General features: G+C 36.8%; 1 non-coding gene across 1 annotated transcript; it reads left to right on the top strand.

Annotated features, from left to right (window-relative positions):
* Positions 1-966: 966 nt before the first annotated feature.
* Positions 967-1088, top strand: LOC118546785 (small nucleolar RNA SNORA20). The gene has a single exon (XR_004922761.1). It is a non-coding gene; the product is annotated as a small nucleolar RNA SNORA20 (small nucleolar RNA).
* Positions 1089-24538: the final 23450 nt, after the last annotated feature.

The raw sequence follows: 24538 nt of genomic DNA, 5'->3' as shown, positions 1-24538 counted from the left end.
ATCCCAGGAACCTGGGATCATGACTTGAGCTGAAGGCAGACACTTAACCGACTGAGCCACACAGGTACACCAATTTTGTTGATTTTTCAAAGAACCAGCTCCTGGTCTCATTGATCTGTTCTATTATGTTTTGTTTTGTTTTAAAAAAACTGAAAGAAACTAAAAAGTTTCTATATCATTTATTCCTGCTGTCATCTTTATTATTTCCTTCCTTCTACTGGTTTTAGCTTTTGTCCTTCTTTTTCTAGCTCCTTTAGGTATAAGGTTATGTTGTTTATTTGAGATTTTTCTTGTATTTTGAGGTAGGCCTATGTTGCTATAAATTTCCCTCTTAAAATAACTTTGGCTGTATCACAAAGATTCAGGACCATGTAGTTTCATTTTCATTTCTCTCCATGTACTTTTTGATTTCTTCTTTGATTTCTTGGTTGACTCATTCATTGTTTACTAGCATGTTATGTAACCTTAATGTATTTGTGCTATTTTCAGATTTTTCTTGTGGTTTATTTCTAGTTTCATAGAGTTGTCATCAGAAAAGATTCATAATATAACTTCACTATTTTTTAATTTGTTGCAACTTGTTTCATGGTTTAATGTGATATGTTCTGAATATTGTTTCATCTGCACTTGAAAAGAATGTGTATTCTGCTGTTTTAGGATGGAATTTCCCGAATATACCAGTTAAATCTATCTAGTCCAATGTGTCATTCAAAGCCACTCTTTCCTTGTTGATTTTTGTTTTGGATGATCACTTCACATCCATTGATATAAGTGAGGTGTTAAAGTCCCCCACCATTATTGTATTACTATTGATTAGTTCTTTTATGTTAGCCATTAACTGTTTTATGTATTTGGGTGCTCTCATATTGGGTACATATATATTTATAATTGTTATATCTTATTAGATTGTCCCCCTTATTATTATATAGTGTCCTTCTTTGTCTCTTGTTAAAGTCTATTTTGTCCCTTTACATTGATTTGCTGCTCTAGTCTTTTAGTAAGCAGTTATACACATGGGAGAGAACAATAGGCTGTTGTAAATGGAGTTGGAGTAACAATTTCATCTCTTCTGTGAAGTCCAGATATTGCTTTTATGTCTGAATGAACTATGTAAGCAGGATTCAGTCAAGGTGATTATGGTGAATTTCTATATAGACTGATTTTATAAAAATGTTGATTTAAGAATTTCACTTTATTTTTTAAAATAGCACTAAGACTCATACATCTGCACCAATTATCTTATGTGGGGCAAATGGTTTCACATGTGATGAGATGAAGCACTCTTTACATGATGCTCTTTGTGTTTTGAAGAGAGTTTTGTAGTCAAAATCCATGGTTCCACGTGGGGATGCTGTAGAAGCAGCCCCTTCCATATACATTGAAAACTGAACAACCAGCATGGGGTCTCAAAAACAGCTTGCTATTGCGGAGTTTGCAAGATCTTTTCTTATTATTCCTAACACACTGGCAGTTAATGCTGCCCCAAACTCCACAGATCTCACTGCAAAGTTAAGAGCTTTCCATAATGAGGCTCAAGTTAACCCAGAATGCAAAAATCTCAAATGGATTGGTCTTGATTTGGTCAGTGGTAAACCTCGAGAGAACAAACAAGCAGGGATATTTGAACAAACCATAGAGAAAGTTAAGAGTTTGAAATTTGTGACAGAAGCTTCAATTACCATTCTTCAAATTGATGATCTTATCAAATTATACCTGGAAAGGAAAGATAAGCATGGAGGTTATGAAGATGTCATTCACTCAGGAGCCCTTGATGACTGAGCTGATTGCTCTTTGATAGATAACAACATTAGATGCCATTATCTTGTACCTTGAGTATTGCACATTAAAAATAACGAGCTGTCAAAAAAAAAAAAAAAAAAAGTCTAGTTTGTCTGTTATTAGTATTGGTACCCTGGCTTTCTTTTGACATACATTTGCATGATAAATGCAAATCTCCATTCCCTCACTTTCAATCTGCCTGTGTCTTTAGGTCTGAAATGAGTCTCTTGTAGGCAGCATTATCCATTGCATCATCCATGTTATTTGATTGGAGAGTTTAGTCCATTTACATTGGAAGTAATTATTGATATGTATTTATTGCCATTTTGTTACTTGTTTTATGGTTGCTTTAATAGTTTTTCTCTGATCCATTCTTCTCTTGCTCTCTTTCATGATTTGCTGGCTTTCTTTGGTGATGTACTTGGATTCCTTTCTCTTTGCATACTTATTACTGGTTTTTGATTTGTGGTTACCATTAGATTGTATATAACAGGTTATTCATATAACAGTCTATATTAAGTTTATGGTTGCCTAAATTTGAACCCATTCTTTACTCCTCTTTCCCCACATTTTAGGTATATGGTGGCATATTTTACATCCTTTTATTTTGTGAATCTCCCTGACTGATTTTTATAGATACATATATTTTTACTGCTTTTGTGTTTTCTACTTTTCATACTCTTATGATCTTTCCTTTCCACTCAAAGAGTACCCTTTAACATTTCTTTTTTTTTTTTTTTTTAAAGATTTTATTTATTTATTTGACAGAGAAAGAGAGAGAGACAGCAAGAGAGGGAACACAAGCAGGGGAGTAGGAGAGGGAAGCAGGCTTCCCGTCAAGCAGGGAGCCCGGTGTGGGGCTCAATCCCAGGACCCTGGGATCATGACCTGAGCCTAAGGCAGATGCTTAATGACTGAGCCACCTAGGCAACCCCCACCCCCTTAACATTTCTTACAGGGCTAGGTTAGTAGTAATGAATTCCTTTAGCTTTTGCTTGTCTGAAAAACTCCTTATCTCTTCTATTCTGAATGATAGCATTGGTGGATCGAGTTTTCTTGACTGAGGATTTCCTTTCAGCACTTTGAATATTTCATGCTCCTCTCTTCTGGCCTGCTAAGTTTTTGCTGAAAAATCCTCTGATAGCTTTATGAAGTTTCCTTTGTATGCAACTGTCTTTTCTCTTGCTGCTTTTAATTTTCTCTTTATCATTACGTTTTGCCATTTTAATTACTATGTATTTTGGTGTGGACCTTCTCATGTAGACTTTGTTGGGGGATCTCTGTACTTACTGGATTTGGATATCTGTTGCCGTTGCCAGATTAGGGAAGATTTCAGCTATTATTTCTTTTTATTTTATTTTATTTATTTTTTCTTTTTATTAAATTCAATTAGCCAACATATCATTAGTTTTAGATGTAGTGTTCAATGATTCATTAGTTGCAGATAACACCCAGTGCTCATCACTATTATTTCTTTTTTTAATTTAATTTAATTTTATTATGTTACATTAGTCAACATACATTACATCATTAGTTTTTGATGTAGCATTTCATGATTCATTGTTTGAGTATAACACCCAGTGCTCCATTCAATACATGCCCTCCTTAATACCCATCACCAGGCTAACCCACCTCCCCACCCCCGTCCCCTCTAAAACTCTCATTTTGTTTCTCAGAGTCCATAGTCTCTCATGGTTTGTATTGCCGTCTGACTCCCCCCCTTCATTTTTCCCTTCCTACTATCTTCTTTTTTTTAACATATAATGTATTATTTGTTTCAGAGGTAGAGGTCTGTGATTCATCAGTCTTACACAATTCACAGCGCTCACCATAGCACATACCCTCCCCAATATTTATCACCCAGCCACCCCATCCCTCCCACCCCCGCCACTCCAGCAATCCTCAGTTTGTTTCCTGAGATAAAGAATTCCTCATATCAGTGAGACTTGATACTTCTCTTTCTCTGACTGACTTATTTAGCTTAGCATAATACCCTCCACTTCCATCACGTCATTGCAAATGGCAAGATTTCGGGTTTTTTTTTTTTTATGGCTGCATAATATTCCATTGTGTATATATATATACCATATCCTCTTTATCCATTCATCTGTTGATGGACATCTTGGCTCTTTCGATAGTTTGGCTGTTGTGGACATTGCTGCTATAAACATTGGGGTGCTCATGCCACTTCGGATCACTACATTTGTATCTTTGGTGTAAATACCAAGTAGTGCAATTGCTGGGTCATAGGGTAGCTCTTTTTTCAACTTTTTGAGGAAATTCCATACTGTTTTCCAGAGTGGCTGTACCAGCTTGCATTCCTACCAACAGTGTAGGGGGTTCCCCGTTCTCTGCATCCTCGCCAATATCTGTCATTTCCTGACTTGTTAATTTTAGTCCTTCTGACTGGTGTGAGGTGGTATCTCATTGAGGTTTTGATTTGGATTTCCTTGATGCTGAGTGATGTTGAGCACTTTCTCATGTGTCTGTTGGCCATTTGGATGTCTTCTTTGGAAAACTGTCTCTTCATGTCTGCTGCCCATTTCTTGATTGGATTATTTGTCTTTGGGTGTTGAGTTTGATAAGTTCTTTATAGATTTTGGATACTAGCCCTTTATCTGATAAGTCATTTGCAAATGTCTTCTCCCATTCTGTTGGTTGTCTTTTGGTTTTGTTGACTGTTTCTTTTGCTGTGCAGAAGCTTTTTTATCTTGATGAAGTCCCAATAGTTCATTTTTGCCCTTGCTTCCCTTGCCTTTGGTGATGTTTCTAGGAAGAAGTTCCTGCAGCTGAGGTCGAAGTGATTGCTGCCTGTGTTCTTCTCTAGCATTTTGATGGATTCTTGTCTCACATTTAGATCTTTCATCGATTTTGAGTCTATTTTTATGTGTGGTGTAAGGAAATGGTCCACTTTCATTCTTTTGCATGTGGCTGTACAATTTTCCAACATCATTTGTTGAAGAGACTGTCTTTTTTTCCATTGGACATTCTTTGCTGCTTGGTCAAAGAGTAGTTGACCATAGAGTTGAGAGTCCATTTCTGGGCTCTCTATTCTGTTCCATTGATCTATGTGTCTGTTTTTGTGCCAGTACCATACTGTCTTGATGATGACAGCTTTGTAATAGAGCTTGAAGTCTGGAATTGTGATGCCACCAGCTTTGCTTTTCTTTTTCAACATTCCTCTGGCTATTCGGGGTCTTTTCTGTTTCCATACAAATTTTAGGATTATTTGTTCCATTTCTTTGAAAAAAGTGGATGGTATTTAATAGGGATTGCATTAAATGTGTAGATTGCTCTAGGTAGCATTGACATCTTCACAATATTTGTTCTTCCAATCCATGAGCATGGAACGTTTTTCCATTTCTTTGTGTCTTCCTCAATTCCTTTCATGAGTATTTTATAGTTTTCTGAGTACAGATTCTTTGCCTCTTTGGTTAGATTTATTCCTAGGTATCCTATGGTTTTGGGTGCAATTATAAATGGGATCAACTCCTTAATTTCTCTTTCTTCTGTCTTGTTGTTGCTGTATAGAAATGTCACTGATTTCTGTGCATTGATTTTCTATCCTGTCACTTTACTGAATTCCTGTATGAGTTCTAGTAGTTTTGGGGTGGAGTCTTTTGGGTTTTCCACAAAAAGTATCACATCATCTGCAAAGAATGAGTGTTTGACTTCTTCTTTGCTGATTCAGATGCTTTTTATTTCTTTTTGTTGTCTGATTGCTGTGGCTAGGACTTTTAGGACTGTGTTGAACAGCGTTGGTGATAGTGGACATCCCTGCCCTGTTCCTGACCTTAGGGGGAAAGCTCTGTTTTTCCCCATTGAGATTGATATTGGCTGTGTAGTTTTCATAGATGGCTTTTATGATATTGAGGTATGTACCCTCTATCCCTATACTGTGAAGAGTTTTAATCAAGAAAGGATGCTGTCCTTTGTCAAATGCTTTTTCTGCATCTATTGAGAGGATTATATGGTTCTTGTTCTTTCTTTTATTAATGTAGTCTATCACATTGATTGATTTGCGGATGTTGAACCAACCTTTTCCTGCAGCCCAGGAATAAATCCGACTTAGTCGTGGTGAATAATCCTTTTAATGTACTGTTGGATCCTATTGACTGGTATCTTGGTGAGAATTTTTTATCCATGATCCTCAGGGATATTGGTCTGTAATTCTTTTTGATGGGGTCTTTGGTTTTGGGATCAAGGTAATGCTGGCCTTATAAAATGAGTTTGGAAGTTTTCCTTCCATTTCTATTTTTTGGAACAGTTTCAGAAGAATAGGTATTAATTCTTCTTTAAATGTTTGGTAGAATATCCCTGGGAAGCCATCTGGCCCTGGCTTTTGTTTGTTGGGAGATTTTTGATGACTGCCTCAATTTCCATAGTGGTTATAGGTCTGTTCAGGTTTTCTATTTCTTCCTGGTTCAGTTTTGGTAGTTGATACATCTCTAGGAATGCATCCATTTCTTCCAGATTATCTAATTTGCTGACATATAGTTGCTCATATGTTCTTACAATTTTTTGTATTTCTTTGGCATTGTTTGTGATCTCTACTCTTTCATTCATGATTTTATTTATTTGGGTCATTTCTCTTTTCTCTTTGATAAGTTTGGCCAGGAGTTTATCAATCTTATTAATTCTTTCAAAGAACTAGCTCCTAGTTTGTTGATCTGTTCTACTGTTCTTTTGGTTTCTATTTCATTGATTTCTGCTCTGATTTTTATTAATTCTCTTCTCCTGGTGGGTTTAGGCTTTATTTGCTGTTTTTTTTCCAGGTCCTGTAGGTGTAGGGTTAGGCTGTGTATTTGAGATCTTTCTTGTTTCTTGAGAAAAGCTTGTATTGCTATATACTTTCCTCTTAGGACTGCCTTTGCTGCAGCCCAAAGATTTTGAACAGTTATGTTTTCATTTTCATTGGTTTCCATGAATTTTTTTAATTCTTCTTTAATTTCCTGGTTGACCCATTCATTCTTTAGTAGGATGCTCTTTAGCCTCCATGTATTTGAGTTCTTTCTGACTTTCCTCTTGTGATTGAGTTATAGTTTCAAAGAATTGTGATCCAAAAATACCCAGGGAATGATCCCAATCTTTGGTACCAGTTGAGACCTGATTTGTGACCTAGGATGTGATCTATTCTGGAGAATGTTCCATGTGCACTGGAGAATAATGTGTATTCTGTTGCTTTGGGATGGAATGTTCTGAATATATCTGTGAAGTCCATCTGGTCCAGTGTGTCATTTAAAGCCTTTATTTCCTTGTTGATCTTTTGCTTAGATGATCTGTCCATTTCGGTGAGGGGGGTGTTAAAGTCCCCTATTATTGTATTGTTGTTGATGTGTTTCTTTGATTTTGTTATTAATTGGCTTAAATAATTGGCTGCTCCCATGTTAGAGGCGTAGATATTTACAATTGTTAGATTTTCTTGTTGGATAGACCCTTTAAGTATGATACAGTGTCCTTCCTCATCTTTTATTATAGTCTTTGGTTTAAAATTTAATTTGTCTGATATAAGGTTTGCCACCCCAGCTTTCTTTTGATGTCCATTAGCATGGTAAATGGTTTTCTATCCCCTTACTTTCAATCAGGAGGCATCTTTGGGTCTAAAATGAATCTCTTGCAGGCAGCATATCGATGGGTCTGTGTCTTTTGATTGGGGTGTTTAGCCCATTTACATTCAGGGTAACTATTGAAAGATATGAATTTAGTGCCATTGTATTGCCTGTAAGGTGATCATTATTGTATATTGTCTCTGTTCCTGTCTGGTCTATGTTACTTTTAGGCTCTCTCTTTGCTTAGAGGACCCCTTTCAATATTTCTTGTAGGGCTGGTTTGGTGTTTGCAAATTCTTTTAGTTTTTGTTTGTCCTGGAAGCTTTATATCTCTCCTTCTATTTTCAATGACAGCCTAGCTGGATATAGTATTCTTGGCTGCATATTTTTCTCGTTTAGTGCTCTGAATATATCATGCCAGTCCTTTCTGACCTGCCAGGTCTCTGTGGATTGGTCTGCTGCCAATCTAATGTTTCTATCATTGTAGGTTACAGACCTCTTGTCCCGAGCTGCTTTCAGAATTTTCTCTTTGTCTCTGAGACTTGTGAGTTTTACTATTAGATGTCAAGGTGTTGACCTATTTTTATTGATTTTGAGGGAGTTCTCTGTGCCTCCTAGATTTTGATGCCTGCTTCCTTCCCCAAATTAGGGAAGTTCTGTGCTATAATTTGCTCCAATATCCCTTCTGCCCCTCTCTCTCTTTCTTCTTCTTCTGGTATCCCAATTATTCTAATATTGTTTTGTCTTATGGTATCACTTATCTCTCAAATTCTCCCCTCATGATCCAGTAGTTGTTTATCTCTCTTTTTCTCAGCTTCTTTTTCTCCATGATTTGGTCTTCTATATCACTAATTCGCTCTTTGGCCTCATTTATCCTAGCAGTTAGAGCCTCCATTTATTATTGCACCTCATTATTGGCCTTTTTGATTCCGACTTGGTTAAATTTTAGTTCTTTTATTTTCCAGAAAGGGATTCTGTAGTTTCTTCTATGCTTTTTTCAAGTTCAGCTAGTATCTTTATTATTGTCATTCTGAACTCTAGTTCCAACATCTTACTAATGTCTGTATTGATCAGGTCCCTGGCAGTCAGTACTGCCTCTTGTTCTTTTTTTTGAGGTGAGTTTTTCCATCTTGTCATTTTGTCCAGAGTAGAATAGATGGATGAGAGAACAAAATGCTAATAGAGTAACAATGACCCCAGAAAAAATATACACTAAACAAATCAGAAGAGACCCGAAACTGGGGGAGAAGAAAGAAAGAAAGAAGGAAAGGAAGAAAAGAGGGTGGCTCAGTCATTGGGCATCTGCCTTCGGCTCAGGTCATGATCCCAGGGTCCTGGGATAGAGCACCACATTGGGCTTCCTGCTCGGCAGGAAGCCTGTTTCTCTCTCTCCCACTCCCCTTGCTCGTGTTCTCCTCTTGCTGTGTCTTTCTCTGTCAAATAAATCAATAAAATATTTAAAAAAAAAGAATATAATCAAATACGATCAGGCTGGTGAATAGATCAGTGCCATACACTAGATTTTGGGCATATTTTGGTCTGTTAGAAGAAAGTGCCTCCCAGAATTTTAAAGAAAGAAAAACTTATATATGTACAAAAATAAGGGTAAGTACGATGAAGGGATGGAATATGATGTAAAGATGATAATTATAAAAGATTTTATAAAAGGAATTGGTAAGATAAGAAGTTGGTTCGAAAAGGAAAGGAGAGAAATTAAAAAAAAAAAAAAAAGGGAGAGAATGTGATCAGGCAGGAGACTAGAATAAAGCCATACACTAGAGATTTAGGATATATTTTGGTTAGAAGAAACTGTATCCCAAAATTTTAAAGAGAGAACAACTTATATATATACAAAAAATCAGGTTAACTACAATTAAGGGATAGAATATGACTCTAAAAATGAAAAATAAAAAAGATCTTAAAAAAAAGGGATTGATAAGTTGTTTGTTGAAAAAGGGAAAATAAAAAATTCAAAAAAATATAGAAAAAGACAAAAATGAAGAAAATTTATAAAATTAACTTTGAAAGACTAAAGAATCATGGGGAAAAAAGCCATGAATTCTATGTGCTGTATTCCCCTAGTGCTGGAGTTCTGTCGTTCTCATTGATCGGTAAACTTGGTCTTGGCTGGCTGTTCTTGCTGATCTTCTGGGGGAGGGGCCTGTTGCAGTGATTCTCAAATGTCTTTGCCGGAGGCGAAATTGCACCACCCTTGCCTATGGCTGGGCTAAGTAATCTGCTTGGGTTTGCTCTCGGGAGTTTTGTTCCTTGCAAACTTTCTGCACAGCTTTGGAGGACGAGAGTGAAAATGGTGTCCTCCCAGTCACCACCCCGGAGGAGCTGAGAACTGGGGCCCCACTCCTCAGTACACCCCCAGAGAAAAGCAATCACTCCCGTCTCTCTGGTCTCCATCCGCACTCCGTGCTCACCCAGCCTGTGACCGAGCGTTTCTGTCTCTGGCACACGACTCTGGAGTCTCCAAACCCAGCAGATTCCTGTGGTGCACTCCCGTGCTGCTCCTCCCTGGGGAGGAAGGGCAGTCTCCCCAGATCTGCCACTTGTTAGGTCCTTGCTCAAAGAATAGTGGCCCGACTATGCCACAGATCATGGTTTATGACAACCCCAAGCTGAGAGCCCACTCTTCAGCTCCGTCTTTGCAGCCAGCTTCCCTGCTCTGATACTTAGGAGCTCTGCCACACTCAGGCACCCCTGGTCTTTCTGTGACGCTGAGAGTCCTGAGATCACACTGTCCCAGCAAGGGTTCCACCTCCCAGTTAGCCACTGGAGCAACATCCCTCAGCAGAGCAGACTTCTAAAAGTTCCAATTTTGTGCTCCACTGCTCTATCACTTGCTGGTATTGGCTGACAGAGGATCCCTCCCTCCGCGGTCTATCTTCCTGTATATGGCCTCAGATCCACTTCTCTGCACGTCCTACCTTCCAGAAAGTGGTTGCTTTTCTGTTCAGAGCATTGCTGCTATTCTTTTCTTCGATCTCCTATTGAGTTTGTAGGTGTTCAGAATGGTGTGATACCTATCTAGCTGAATTCCTGGGAACGGATGAAATTTAGGTCTCGTACTCCTCCACCATCTTGCTCCTCCTCCCCATCACTATTATTTCTTCACTTCAAGTACATTTTCTGCCCCCGTTTCTCCCTCTTCTTCTTCCCAGATCCCTGTAATACTTGATGGAGTTGCTGAATTCTCTGTCTATTCTCATTTTACATAATTTTTTTCCTCTTACCTGTTCAGCTTGATTACTTCCATTATTCTGACTTCTAGGTCACTAATTTTTTCCTCTGTTTCCTTTAACCTGCTATTTATTCTATCTAGTGTATTTTTAATTTCATTTATTGTGTTGATCTCTGATTGGTTCTTTTTTATCTCTTTGTTTATGGTCTCATTGTTGTCCTCCACTCTTTTCTCAAGTCCAGTGAGTATCTTTTTGAATATTACTTTAAATTCTCTACCAGGCATATTATTTATATACATTTCACTTTGGTCTGTTGCTGTGGTTTTGTCCTATTCTTTCATTTGGGACACATTCCTCTGTCTCCTCATTTTTTTTTCTGTCTGTTTCTCTGTGTATTAGGAAAGTCAGCTGTGTTTCCTGCTCTTGAAAATAATGGCTATATGAAGAAAAGGTCCTGTAGTGCCCTGCAATGCAGCGTCCCCAGTTACCCAGAACCTAGTGCTTCAGAGGGTATTTTCTATGTATATTACATGCACCCTGATGTTTTGTCCTGGTCGATTTTTCCTTCAGCCCAGTCATCTACAGAGGCTCTCTTTGGCTGTTGTAGGCAGAGTTTGGTCCCCAGTTGGGATGGAGCACCCAGATTTACCAAGGTATGCCTCAAGCTTCTGCAGAGCCCAGTGCTGCCACTGCCACCACCAAAATGCATGGGTTGGGAGATACGGTATTGGCACTGGTCTTCTGGGGGAGGGGACCTGTAGCACTGGGACTGAGGCAGGCATGACTGGGAAGGGTGGATTTGCTGAAGAGCTGGGGGGAGGGGGCAGAGCTTGATGTAAGCAAGTTAGTGAACATGGGCACTGCATGGTTCCTATAGGTGGCCATGTGTTTATGCTGAGGAGCAGGGGATGGAGATATCACCTGACAGCTCCTTTGTTCCTGGAGGAGTCTCCCTCTGAGATGAGTAAATAATTCTCCCTCCCGTATGCCCCAGGAATTTTTCAAACAGCTGCTTATATCCTGTATCTCTGTGGGCTGTTTGTTGTGCTGTCTCTTTAGGGTAGGGGACTAAGCTTCCTATTGCCCTCCAGGCTTTCCCAGAACTGAGCCCACTAATTTTTAAAATTCTAGGCTGTAAGTCCCTTTAGTTGTAAAAACTCACAAAATCCAGCCCCTCTCGCTTTCAAAGCCAGATGTTATGGGATCTGTGTTACCCATGCTGACTCCCTGGTGTGATAGTCTGTTTCTCACCCTTCCCCATGCCTGCATCCCCCTCCCAACCACAGATAGCAGCAGTCCATTTCATTCCCCACCACATCTCCATCCTTCCTACCCTCTTTGATGTGGCCTCTTCTCTACCTTTAGTTGTGGAGTTTATTCTGCCAGTCTTCTGGTTGTTTTCTGGGTTATTTACACTGATGCTAGTGTTACCTAATTGTATCCATGGGATGAGGTGATCTTAGGGTCCTCCTATTCTGCCATTCTCCCAGCCTGTTTTCTATAGGTTAATTAACAATTGTTAATTGTTATATGACTATTTTAATGCCAATGTGTATTTACATTATCATTTTTAGTGACTACAAAATATTTATCATAATTTAGCAAAATCTGAAATAATGGATGATCAAGTTTTCTGGGGGCAAAGACTTTTAGAAAAATTCCTAAAATGAAATAATTATTCATATATCTTTATGTAACTCCTGTTATTTCCTTAGGATAAGCTATTGGGAATGAGATTGCTGGATCAAAGAGAAATAATTTTTAAAGTGATTGGCACAGATTGAGAAATTGTTTCCCAGGGAGTTTGCGTTTACTTGTGTTTCCAACAACAGTGTACCTGTTTCTTTACACAATATTATTATTAAAAGTCATCATTCAGCTTTTTATTCCTTGCTAAATTGGTGAGTGGGAAATAATAGTACATAGAGTTAGAATAAAGTTTCTACTTTAATTCTAAAATTATATTTATTCATTCACTATTTGATTATTGCTTTTAATAATTAAATTCTGCAGCTCATGCTTGACCCTAAGGGCAAATCTAGACATACACATATTTTAGATATAGAACAATTACTTTTTCTAGCCTCCCAATTTTTGTCAAATTCAAAACATCCAATAGACTCTTTGTGGAGAAAATTTACATTTGTTTAGGCCACTTGCTTTATCCATTGACAGAAAAAGAAAGATTAGATAGTAAAATAGTAATTTTATATCTTGTTTATATTTTGTTATTTATTGAGAATTCTGTGTTCCATGTGCTGAATTAAACTTTTTACATGAATAGTCTATGTTTTCCTTATCCATTCTTATTTAGTAATAGTTAAGTATCCCCATTGTAAAAGGTGTCATGGCACTAAGTGATAAAACCATAACCTGTATCCAAGTTTGTGTGGGACCAGAGTTGGAATTACTAAAAATTGCAATATACTACTTTTTCTAAAGTGGTCTTATGCTAATGATGATATGAATCAATTCTTTCTTGATGATGGAAGAAAGATAATTAATGTCATCACATGATACATCTGGTAGCAATGTTTTATTCCTTCATCAGAAAGCTAAAGAATGAGAGGGGAGGGCATTGTCTGCTATTTTTTGCTTTCTTCAGTTCCTTTTCTTGCTGCCAGATTTCTGTTTAAGCCAGTCACTCAGGGCACAGTGGTTTGTGTGAGAGCTAATACTCTTCTTTTCCCATGGGCACTTGTCCATCCCTGTTCTGTTTCTCTTCATCTTTTCTTGGGGCAACATGTAATCTGCCAGGCCTAACTCATTATTCACCCTGGGGCCTGTATGTTTGCCAGAAGTCAGAACACTGGCCTGTGTCGTTATGTGGTCCTTGGTCTCTGCCCTCTGGAAGTCTAGGGTGAGAGATCCTGTCACATTGGAAAGCATTAATCCTGCTGTCTCTCAAGCCACCAGTCCTGTTCCATTGGACCACAAGCCAAGTTTTCTCCCCACTCTATAGAAAGCAGTAGCATACCAGCCAAGATGTGGCTGGGGCTTCTGTTGTTTATAGACTTGCAGAACCCATGAAATGGGGGCATAACTGTCAACAAGTATCTCCAAATATTTCTTACAATTTAACCTTTGTTTTCCTTTATGGAAATAAGTTTTCCACTGTGCAAATCTGAATCTGTAGCAACCCTTGCACAGAAGTGTACATTTACCCTCATATTTTCCCATCTTTGAGACTAGCAGAATGGGAATTCTATATAGCCAGAATTATACTGATTTACACAAAAAGAGGGACTTTGTTCATTTACTCCTCTCACAAATATTCAGTGGGGACTGAATGTATGCCAGACACAAGAAATAGAGGGGTGAACCAGACAGACTAGAAGCTCCCTTCATGGGATGGCATTGGGGTAAGGAGGCAGCAATAAACGAATAACCAAATAAATAAGATTCTTTATGCATGCTATGAAATAAATAAAAGTAAGATGTTGTCATAGAAAGTGATGGTTTAAGGTGGTGGGAAAGCCTACTTACAATTGAATGTCAGTGAGGAAGTGACATTTGAGCTGAGACTGAGTGACTAGAAGGCACCAGCTATGCAGAGGTCTAGAAACAGACAACTCTAGAATGAGGGAAAAACAAGGACAAACGCTCCAAGGAGGGAAAGATTTTGGCCCATTTTAGGAGGGCAATTTGGCAAGAACACAGGGAGTGAAGGATAAAGGAGGGAGAAGTCACAGGTAAGGGCAAGTCAGATTGTGTGGGACCTCATGGGCCATGGAATTTAGATTTTATTCTAAATGCAGTAGACGACTACTGAAGAATTTGATGTGGGAGTTTAAAAAAAATTTGTTTCATGTTTTTAAAACATTACTCTGGCTTTTATGTGGATTATAAAGGAGCACAAGTAGAAGGGAAACAACCATCTGGGAGACTTTTGCAGGAATCAAAGCTGGAGATAACAGTGATTTAGACCAGGATGAAAATAGTGAAAATAAAGAGAAATAGACAGATGTGGAATATGTTTTTTAGGTGGAATATATTTGTCGATGGATCGTATGATAGTAGTGATGGTGTTGAAGTGAAAGAAATAGAATCAAGGATAACTCTAGATTTTTCACCTGAGCAATTGGGTAGAAAGTGAGATATTTACTGAGACAAGGAAGATTCAGGAAAGAACAATTGTCAAGGAGTGGAAGTTAAAACCTCTGTTGGGCAGAATTATAATTGATATGCCCTTTAGATATCCAAGTGAGAATGTCAGTCAGGTAGTTGGATTACGTGGGATTTAGTTAAAATTAGAGTTAAAGAATCATCTTTTAATTAACTGAATCTGAAATTAAGAGAGCCTCAAATGAAAATATGTAGTTTTGTATGAGGAAAAAACCCCTCAATCTAGCATCTCTATTTCTGTCAATGATGCCATTTTTTCTCATTATGTAATGCCTTAGTCTATTTGGGCTGCTATGACAAAATACCATAGACTGGTAGCTTATAAACAACAGAAATTTATTTCTCATAGTTCTGGAGGCTGGAAAGTCCAAGACCAAGGAGATTATATATTTAAACACTTCACTAAAGCACAAAGCAAAACAGATGAAACCTAGGTGGGGACTGAATGAAAGAAAGAGCATTGGGCTTTGGAGACAGAAAGTTCTTGGGGATTTTGTGATTTTTCACTAAGAAAATGTGTATAAAAATTCTTTATTCCCTATAACATTATCCCAAATCATTCTTAGCATCAGAAATTTATAAAATGAATTACTATTAAATTGAAGCACCATATTGCAAATTCTCATGCCTTGGCTATTACTATACCTTTGTCTCTGGCCACATAAGAAAAAACACATTTTTCTTATATTCTGAAATCCTTTCATTTCTAACCAGAATGTTTAGAATTAAAGAGCTGAAGTTTGTTACTGTTGAATTAATGTTTTATACTATCCCTTTGGGTTTTTTTTTATGTTTATTTATTTTTTTCACCCTTTTTGAATTGGAAAAAAGGACACACAAGTGTGAATTTGTGGCCAGCACGTTCAGGCTTCTCTGAGGTATGCATCCTTAGACTCCTTTCTGAATCAATCTACCAAACACTTTCAACAAGCTTTTGAAGAAGCCTGATTGAAAACACTGACATACCGCACCCTTAGAATCATGACAATTCACATGTCTTCTCAGCCTCTTTGAAGTTTTCAGCAGAAACTAAAGAAAGAAAAAAATTCACGTTTCATACTTTGTTTATTCACAAGAAATGAAACACTTAAGAATTTAGATAACAGACATACATGCTGCCTTGAATTTATGCTGACAATTTATGCAGAGTGAAAGCAAAATATACAGCATCTGTGTGAGGAATGTATGCTGGTACTTAAGCAATGGGCAGCCAGACAACTTGACATTGTGGGCCAGATGAGCCAGTAACCTGCAGGAGGCCCTAACAACATCTACTGCTCCAAGTGCATTTCACTTTCACTCTGCTGCTGTTGGACTAAACAGTCTCCTAAAAGTTAATGGCCTTCTCCAGGGCTGGCAGTGAAATTGCTGGTATTGTAGAAGGTAATTTTTTTAAAGTCATTACAGCACACACCAGTAGAGTCTACTTCAAGTTTTCAGTCCTGTTCCTAAGGGACAAAGGTAGCTTTCAACAAAATGAAATCACAAGTAGAAATACAGTATGATTTTCAGTTCATAGATTTTCTGAGAGTGTGTTAAGTAAAACACTTCACATATTTTTTGGTGGGAAGATGTTTCTTTCTATAGTCTCCTGCCTGCCCTACCTCCCAACCCAGAGTGCAGACTGAAGAAGAAAGTTAAGTTCTTTACTACTGGTTTAACTGGTTTTGGGTGTGAAGATTATCTTCTAATTATTATCACAAACGTTCTGTTTTAGCTATGGAGAAGAGACGGCCTACAAAGAGACCAAATAGATTAGCAAGTTTTCTGCAATTATTCTGAATTGCAGAAGAAAATAGTTCCAAATAGATGAAATAGTTAAAGACAAAAAATTTATTTTTATGGAGGTATTCTGTTTACAAACTTAAAGAATTGCAGAGTTATTATATCATCATTTTGTAACCTCAAGCAAATTAACGGTTCTAGGTAATGACCATCAATGATTAGTAACTTCATAAATAGAGAAAAAAAACCCTTTACATTATAATACCTATGAGGTGTTTTGCCAAGAATATTAAATTTGAATCTGTTCATGCCTCTACATGTATATAATATTATATGGAAAATATACAGAGCAGAGGAACATGTTAAATGACAGCATGGGGATGTAATCAGCAAAAACAAAACTGCAAAAACTATACAGAAAAAACAACCTACTCTCTTCAACAAGTAAATTGAAAAAAATAAAACACTACAACCACAAAAAACAACCAATGAGGAATTTATAGACTTAAAGGGACTTAAAGACCTCATTTGCATTCTGATTTCAACAAATTTAAGAAGTGATTACAAATGGAGGAAATTTGAATTCTGACTGGACTGTTTTATGACCTTATGGCACTGTTGTTAGTTTTTACCTAAGAGTGGTATTATACATGAGAGCACTTGCTCTCAAACTTTTGAGTCTCAGGATCTCTTGCACTTTAAAGAATCATTGAAGACCCTAAAGTTATTTTGTTTAAGTGGTTTATATCTATTAATATGCATGTATTGTAAATTAAAACACAAAATTAAAATAAAGTATTAATTAACTCATTTAAAATAAAAATAATCTAGTTACACATTAACATATTTTCATAAAAATAACTATATTTTTCAAAACAAGAAAAATAGAAGTGTGGCACTTAACATTTTGCAAATCTTTAAAATAACTTTCTTCATAGAAAACAGATGAATTCTAATATCTGCTTTTGCATTCGTTCCTTTGTGATATCACATGTCACATAGCCCCTGGAAAACCTCACTGTCTACTCATGAGGATGAGAAAGAAAAAGGCAATCAACATCTTTATTATTTTGAAAATAAATTCCTTGAAAGGGTGATGGGGACCATGAGGGGTCAACAAGACCACATTGTTAGAACTACTGTGTTAGAGGTACATTCTGATATACTCAAAAATGAAAAAAATGTGTTTTTTTTTATATTAACTTCATCATCTGGGGATGGAGAGTAGCAGGTGACTATATATTTGATACATTATTTTCTATAATTTGATAGTTATTCAAACTGGTAAAAAACATATCAGATACAAACTGATATATTTTATATATAAGCCCTTTCTTATGTTTAAGTTTACCATAAAAAAGGTAAAAAAAAAATTAAAAAATCAAGTAAATAATAGTACAAGTGTTTTGTAAATGGGGCAATTATTTGACTATAATACAACTATAATTACAATATTGAAAAGTTTGGACAAGAGAAGTAGTAAACAAAAAGAGAAGTAGTAATGTCGGTCTGCTAGCATTGTCCTTAGAAAAACAAGAATGAATATGCTGTGGGTGAGATAATATTTTAACATTAATATTTTTTGGAAAGATACATAGTTTTCATCCTTTAATTGACATTGTTTGATGAGTTTTTGTCATCAGAGTGTCAAGTTACAAAGTTAATCTAAGTTTTTTAAGTTGGATAAAAAAAGTTAAGAAATTGTAGGTTTTAATTTTCTAAGTTATAGTTTCTTGTAGTAGAGATTAAAAAAAACTATTGATGAGAAAATTTCCTCACAGAGAAAACATCAATTCTAAATGGTTTTACACATGAGCAATAAAAAGCTTTCAATGAGCAGATCATCTAATTGTATATAAAATCTTTAAAAGTGTCAAGGAGTACTGCAAAGGGTCCCCAATTCATTCTATAAGGCATAAATTCAAGATCACAACCAGACAAGGGCAGAAGAAATGAGAAATATTGGCCTGGGGATATAAGTGAAAAAGTTCTGAACAGAAAATTAGCAAACTAAATATATAATAGTGTATAAAGCACAAAATATATATGATGAAGTTAAAGTTTACCTATGGAACTCAAGGAAGATTTAATATCACAAAAATCTTTAAACATCATTCATCATATCAATAGATTAAAATAAAAAGCCAATAAGACCACCTTAATAGATGTAGAAAAAAATCATGATAAAATCCTTATTAAATTAAGATTGGGAAGGATGTCAGCAAGATGGAGGAATAGGATGTCTCAGCACTTGTACCTCCCATAGAAACACTGATTTTTAACAACTATTCCTAGATGAGAATACCTTTATAGGAGGCCAAAACTACACCTGAGAAGTTCCAGCACCTTTAGTGGACCAAAATATCTGAGAGTTGATGCTTTGAAGAAGGGAAGAGCAGTTTCACTTCACCCATGTCACCCTTCCCCCAGGGAAGCACAACTCTGGGGGAAGAGAAACCCCTTCAGCTCTTGATTTTTCCCAAGGAGGAGAGTGAGAGCAAAATGTGCCCTCAGTTTTCCCAGTCATTTAGGATGTTGTCTAAGAGGTCCATTTCTGTCTTGCTCTATCTAGAACACTGAAGGGATTGACATGGCTGGGAAATCTCAGGACCGCTAGAAGCAGAGAGAAGGGTGGGGCTCACAGCACCCAGGGGATCTTAAAACAACAGGCTACAGGTCCTATAAACATGCTCAAGGTCTCCACCAAGGGCCCCACTCACTACTCTGTAGGACCCCTCATCCGGGGACCCCACAGTGGGTAGATACACACTCCCAGCTCTCTGTGTGCCCTCCTGTTACCAGCAACAGGCACTCCTCTGCCAAGTGAGCACAAAGAAGCCTCTTTGAATGGCACATGGGAGCCATCACAGACCTTCCAGAAGCTCCCACATGCAACACATAAACATCAGCAGCTGGCTCAACTCTGTTGCACTGGGAGATGGCACACAACCTTGACACTTCAGGACACTTCCCTGGAGAAAATAAACAAATGACTCTCAGTACCCAGCCTGGATTTGCAGAATCAAAGGGAAGCACACAATTCTAATCTTCCTTCCAAAGAAGGAATAAGAGGAGTGGAGCAGGTGCACCATTAGAAAAGGTTTGAAAGACTACAAGAATCTCTAACCAGGCAGACTGGTTATGGTCTTTCTTGAAGCCAGTCAGTAAGATTAGAGAAGGTAACTCCTTCAAATGGAAGACAACAATACAAGGCTTTAAGGATATGAAGAAGTAATGAAAACATCAAGATTGAATCATCCATAAATAGAAAAATTGAACAGGCCAATAATAAGTAAGAAGATTGAGTCAGTAATCAAAAACCTTACAACAAGGAAAAGCCCAGGATCAAATGGGTTCATAGGTGAATTCTGCAAAAACTTAAAGAATTAGTACCAATCCTTTTCAAACTCTTGAACATTGATGCAAAAATCCTCAATAAAATACTAGCAAACCAAATTCAGCAGCACATTGAAAGGATCATATACCATGATCAAGCAGGATTTATCCCTGGATTCAAGGACTGTTCAACATATGCAAACAAATCACTGTGATGTGCTATGTTAACAGAATGGAAGATAAAAAAATCATGTGAACATCTCAGTAGATGTAGAAAAAACATTTGACAAAATTCAACATCTTTTTATGATAAAAACTCAACAGATTAGGTACAGAATAACTGTAATTCAACTTAATAAAGGCCATATATAACAAGTCTACAGCTAATCTAATACTCAATAGTGAAAAGCTGAATGCTTTTCTTCTAAGATCAGAAACAAAAAAAGGATGCTCATTTCCACCTCTTCTATTCAATGTTGTACTGGAAGTCCTAGCCAGAACAATTAGTCAAGAAAAAGAAATAAAAGGCATCAAATTGGAAAGGAAGAAATGAAATTGTCTGTATTTGCTGATGACATGATCCTATATATAGAAAACACTAAAGACTGCACCAAAAACCCTCTCAGAGTTAATAAATTCAAGAAAATTGCAAGATACAAAAATCAGCATGCAAAAATCAGTTGCATGTCTGTACGTGAACAACAGACTATCTGGAAAAGAAATTAACAAGAAACAATTCCATTTACAATAGCAGCATATGGGATAGAATACTTAGGAATAAATTAAACCAAGGAGGTGAAAGATTTGTATACTGAAAATTATAAAACATTGGTGAAAGAAATTGAAAACAATGCAAGTCAAAGATATCTCATGTTCATAGATTAGAAGAATTAATATTAAAATGTTCCTAACACTCAAAGAGATCTACAGATTCAATGCAATCTCTATCCAAATCCCAATAGCATTTTTACACACACACACACACACACACACACACACACACACACAAACCTAAAATTCATATGGAACTACTAAAGACTCCAAATAGCCAGAACAATCTTGAGCAAGAAGAAAAAAGCTAGAAGCATCATATTTTCTGATTTCAAAATATTACAAAGCTATAAAATAAAAAGTTTGGTACTGGCATAAAAACAGACATATTAGACTAATGAAATAGAATAGAGAGCCCTGAAATAAACCCACCATAGTCATCTAAACTTCAGTAGGGGCACCATGAATACAAAATAAAGAAAAGACAGTTCTTCACTAAATGGTTTTGGGAAAATGGAATATCCACAAGCAAAAGAATGAAATTGAATCCATATCTCACACCATATATAAAAATCAACTCAAAATGGATTAAAATCTTCAATGTAAGATCTAAAACTATAAAATTCCTAAAACAAAATAGAGAAAAATCTCACTTAAATAGGTCTTAGCAATTTTTTTTTCATATATAACCCTAAAACACAGGCAAGAAAAGCAAAAATAGACAAGTGAGATTGCATCTAAGTAAAAACTTCTGGACAGCAAAGGGAACATTGAAAAGAGTGAAAAGACAACCTATAGAATGGGAGAAAATATTTGCAAACCATACATCTTATGAAAAATTAATATCCAAAATATATAAACAACTTCTATAACTCAATAGCAAAACATAGCAATGCCACCAACAAAATTATCCATCTAGTTCTATGTAAGTGTCCAAAACATTTATGGTCCATTGAGAGTCATGATTCTTGTGAAGATTTGCAAACAAATGCAAATACCTAACAGGGGGAAAACCATGATCAAATGGTGTAATCAGCTTAATTTGCAAAATTCCTATTTTTTTTTTTTTAATTTCGGAGTCTTCTCAAATACTCCTGATTCTATTAATATTATTTTATAATATTATTATAATATTACATTAATATATATAAATAATATAGGCAGAAGTCAGAATTGCCAAGGCATTAAAGCCACAAATTCTCCCAAGAAAACTGCCCAGGATTGAATGATGTTTCTATTATTACTAAATGTGTGACTTGGGACAAGATATTTAACATCCCTGTGTTTCAGAATCTTCATCTCTGAAATGGGAATAATAGTATCATCCTCACAGAATTTTAGTAAGTTGTAGTATGGTTTGCATATTGATGAGGAATGTAGTTCTAGAGCCTTAAAAATTTTCAGTGCCTCTTCTGTACAGAAAGAAGCCAAGCAGTTCTATCCTTGGGTTGTGTCTAGAAAAGGTTAAAGCTTCTGCATAGTCTCAAGTGATTGCTTGAATGTGGGATCCAGAAGAAAAGTGTTAAGCATTGGCAAAAACCAGTTCAATGACTTTCCAACTGTAATATATTTTCATTTTCCTAAATGTATGGCAAGGGAAGAATATACTCTCTGTAAAACCAACTTCCCTGAGCTGTTCATTATTTATAAACAATTTAACATAAATTCACATTCTGATACTTATTTCTTTAGGTATGTTTTACATTAATTGGTTTATTTATATTGTATTTGGATTAAGTCTTCAAATTTTAGCATTCTGGAAAGTATTTAATATTGCTGATAGCTAAAAAATGTAGTGTTCTGTTTAATCCTTTGATCAGTTCTCATGGTTTACTGATTAACAGCAATGCATGATTGATTTCTTCTTCCACCACAGGTGAAGTGTCATACAAGTATCATCAGAAATATGGTACTCTAGGTATTGGGGGCTCTAGTTCACTTTGAAGACTGCAGGGATTTGGATCTAAGTTAAACTGAATTGAAATGTTGAAGTTAGACTAAGGAATTTGCTTCTGAACCTTGTGAATTCTTTAGTTCTAGAAGTTGATATGTCAATGATTACTACAAGATTTCTTATTGACTCTAAAAAATGCATAGTGAAAAATCAGAAAAGTCACATTTAACACATGAAATGCTGATGAAAGAAATTGCATATTTTACCTTTGAGAGTCACCGATATTGCAATAGCTCAGTCTCTTAGAGATCTTGTCATAGGCACAAAAGAATTTAACAAGCATTTTGACTGACTGGATGATGATGATGATTTGTATGCAGGATATTTTTTGGTAAAGTGCTCTTGGGAACAACACCTGCTGAGGAAGGAAAAGAAATGTTACATTAAAATAACATATTATAAAGGGTTAACAGAAATTCTTGTCCTGAAAAGTTATATTGTGCAGGCTCATAGATCAAACTCAGAAGATGGTGAGAGGGCTTTGGCTCTTCTGGCCATTTATCCACAGGAGGATCAGTTTAATAAATTTAATTGTAGGGTTGGCTTTACTAGAAGCATACCAACTCATTCTATTATTCTAAATATTATGACATTCCTTCCTCACTTGTAAAATTGGAAGAGATTTTCTTGGGAAGAAATAAGTAATTGTCTTGGATCTTTAGAACAATTGTGGATTATACTGAAAGCAGCAGCAGTAATGTCAAACTCTCGGACACTTGAGATGAGCCATTTCGTGGGCAGATTCCATTTTCTCAAAGTGTCTCCTTAATCATAAATCCAAGAACTCTCTTGGCTCTAAGTTTCTTTGCCACCAGAGTGATTCTGAAAGGTGTATAGAGGTGTAGGCTCATCCAAAAGTAGATTCAGTAGTGACAGATATAGTGGATTATATTATATGCAATTCAGATACTACCCTTCTAGAACCATAGCACTCATTACTCCAGGTTACAGAAGTGCTGGTTACTAATAGCTATTAGCTAAGCCTTTCTCTGGAAATTGCCCTTACCTAGAGGAAGCCACCTCATCCAAGTTTGCTCCCTTCCCTGGGGCAGCCTGCATCCAATAACTAGTTATTGAGGAAGATACAAAGTCCAACCTCATTGCCTCCATTTGAGACTACTTTGGAGGGCCATTCCCAGCTCCAGAACTTCCCAGAGGATTGGCTGAGGCCTCTGTTAGAGGACTGCATTGCAGTTCAACTTGTCTGTCTGTCCTAATACTGCTTTTCCTTCCTCAGTAGGTGTTGTTCCCAAAAGCATTTTACCAAAAAATATCCTGCATACAAATCTTCATTTCAGTGTTTCTCTCACAGGCAATGTATCCTCTGACAGTTGATTATGTCAGGAGTGGTTCCAGGAAGTAGACTGTAAAGTGAACTGGATCTCCCTCTGGCCAACTGGTAACGACTCCATCATTGTTGGCAAGTAGAGTACTCATAGCCCTCAACATGTTGTAGTGGTATACTGTTAAAACATTCACAAACAGTGAACTGAAATGGGATGCTAGTGAAAGGAAATGCCCCCATTAGGGGACTATCTTAGGCATTTGAAAGGTTGTGGGGATCATAATTATAAGTACTATGGAATCAGCCTTTGCTCAGTACTATTGGTACATTTAAGAAAGACATTCAAATGCTGAGGGTAATAAATAATTAGTTAAATGTGAGCTCTGAAAGCCAAAAGGCATTCTTAGTAGCACAAAAAGAGACTCTCAATTCCTGCAGCTGGAAGGGAATAAAAGAACTTTACAAGAGTAGCAGAGCCCCAAAGAAAGTTGACTTTTTAACTGTGGCAAATCTGATATTCCATGATCAAGAGCCTACTGAAAACATATGGAATCCTGGGCCAGGGATGTGGCCATCTGGGTCAATTTGTCAATAAATCTCGAATTCCTAGATCCTCTAGATCTCTCTGAGTCCACAGAAGTGGTCCAAGCATACCTACTAAAGGCTAGGGCTTCCCCCTTCTGCTTTGTAAGACAATATACATCCCTTTCGGGATATATTTCTACCTCCTCTCCTGACCATCAAACCAATATCTAGGATCAATTTACAGTATAACGCAGCCAGGGAAGTGCTAGGTTTGCTAAAGAGGAAAAAAGAATATACC

Source organism: Halichoerus grypus, chromosome 1, assembly GCF_964656455.1.
Source record: "Halichoerus grypus chromosome 1, mHalGry1.hap1.1, whole genome shotgun sequence".
Taxonomy (NCBI): domain Eukaryota; kingdom Metazoa; phylum Chordata; class Mammalia; order Carnivora; family Phocidae; genus Halichoerus; species Halichoerus grypus.
Note: the sequence above shows the minus strand (reverse complement) of the source record. Positions and strands in the feature narration are given on the sequence as shown.